Raw genomic sequence first — 1,926 nt, forward strand, 5'->3', positions numbered from 1 at the left:
TATTCCTATGGAATGGTAAGTAAAATTAATTTTCTTCAATGATTTTCTTTGTTTGAGATATTTCTTATAGCAACATAACAATGAATTTGTGCCCTCTCAGAACACATTCCTGTCTCACACTAGGCTCACAGACCTTGGCACAATTGCATCCATGATGGAAGCTCTATTCAGGCCATAACAACTCACCACATTTTTGGCATCACCTACCAAATCAAAAACAAGTAACTAATCCATCAGAGTCCATAGTTCTGGGAAAGTCTCTAAATGTATTGACCTTGCTTTCTGGTTTCTCTATTTCTGCCTCTAGCTAACAGTTCTTGCTAAATAGGTGAAGAACGTTGACCCAGAACCAGGTATTTGTACTGACCCTGAGGATGGCTTGGAGCTTCAGTGGGATCCCAAAACCAAGTGTAGTCACAGGCTAGCTAACAAAGACTTATTTTCTTCATCTTTGGATTTTGTTTTTTTATGAGACAGGTTCTTCCTATCATGAAAGGGTCTCACTATACAGCTCTGAAACTCACTATGAAGAGCAGGTTGGTCACAAGCTTACTGAGATCCACCTGGTCTGCCTTCCAAGTGCTGATATACATAGATCTCATCTATATGGGTAGTAGAAAAAGAAAAGCTCTCCTGAGTAATTGGGAGCACGGGGACCTTGGGAGAGGGTTGAAGGGGAAGGGAGAGACAGGGAGGGAACAGAGGAAAATGTGAGTTCAATAACAATCAATTAAAAAAAAAGAGAATGCACCAACCCACCTTTCTTTTATAAAGACTTTCTCTTAGCTTAAACCTGCGTCTGATGGTCTTCTCTGATGGGCACCCCACAACATTCCTTCAGCAATGCATGAGTGTAGGAGAGCACCCCAGTGGGGGGCATTGTGCAGTGCCAGGAGAACAGAAGCATGGATCCATTGATGCTCAGTTTCCTAGACTATGAATCCCAATGGGACTGTGAGTGAACATAAATGGGCCCCTTGCATCCCGCCCTTTCCTTTAGTCATGAGCTCTTCTTTTACATGACATTCAATGTCTCCCACAGTATCGATTTAGGGCATAGCTGAAGTCCCTGTAGGTTTAAAAACCCAAGAAACAAAGTGCCCCATTACCTCAGGACCATGCTGTTTCCAAATCTATGTAGCTGGATTTTATAATCTGTGATGGGAAATCAGGGTCAAGGCCTTTCCTGGACAGGCTCTCTGGTGTTTTGCAACAGAAATTTCCCTTGGGGATAAGCATGACAGGACACCATAGGGACAATGTCCTGGTTTTTGCTGCCTGAAGCTAGAGCGTTGTGACCCATGACCTTCTTTCAAACTAAGCCACCCATCCTAGAATTTCTGTGAGCCACCTTTCATCTTTCAAGGGGTGGGCCATCTTTTCCAGGAAGCAGTACACTCATAGGGTTCTGAAATAGAGAGCTGGAGTAGTCACAGAAGTGGCTGAGGGCTGCTGTGTCCTGGGTGCTGGTCCTTGAATCAATCCTGCAGGCCTTGTAGTCCTACTGTAGACCGACAGGCTCTTTCAGAGAAATGGACTTGGACATAGATTGTTTCTTCTCCTGTGCAACAGCGTCTGTCCTCGGATGGTCATGATCATGACAGAAGGAATGAGCTGAGTGTGACTGTCTCACACATGAGTCCCATTCCTTAGGGTGAAACTTGAACACACTGTCCTGTATTCAAGGATCACTGAGGGCAGAGGTATCCTACAAGCACTTCTGAATGAGTTTTTGTGTGTTTTGTATGATTTTATGTTACTCAGAACCTCAGATGTAAAGCAAACACTATACCCCTGACTATGTCTCTGGCACAACACCCACATCTGCATGCTGGATGTCATCTTTGAAAAAAAATTTCCTGCTTATGAACACTTATTTTTAGGGATAATTAAAAATATGGTAACTCAGCCGGGTGATGGTGGCGC

Source organism: Alexandromys fortis, unplaced genomic scaffold (genome assembly GCF_014885135.2).
Source record: "Alexandromys fortis isolate MF-2015 unplaced genomic scaffold, M_Fortis_MF-2015_v1.1 scaffold_359, whole genome shotgun sequence".
In the NCBI taxonomy this organism is placed as follows: Eukaryota; Metazoa; Chordata; class Mammalia; order Rodentia; family Cricetidae; genus Alexandromys; species Alexandromys fortis.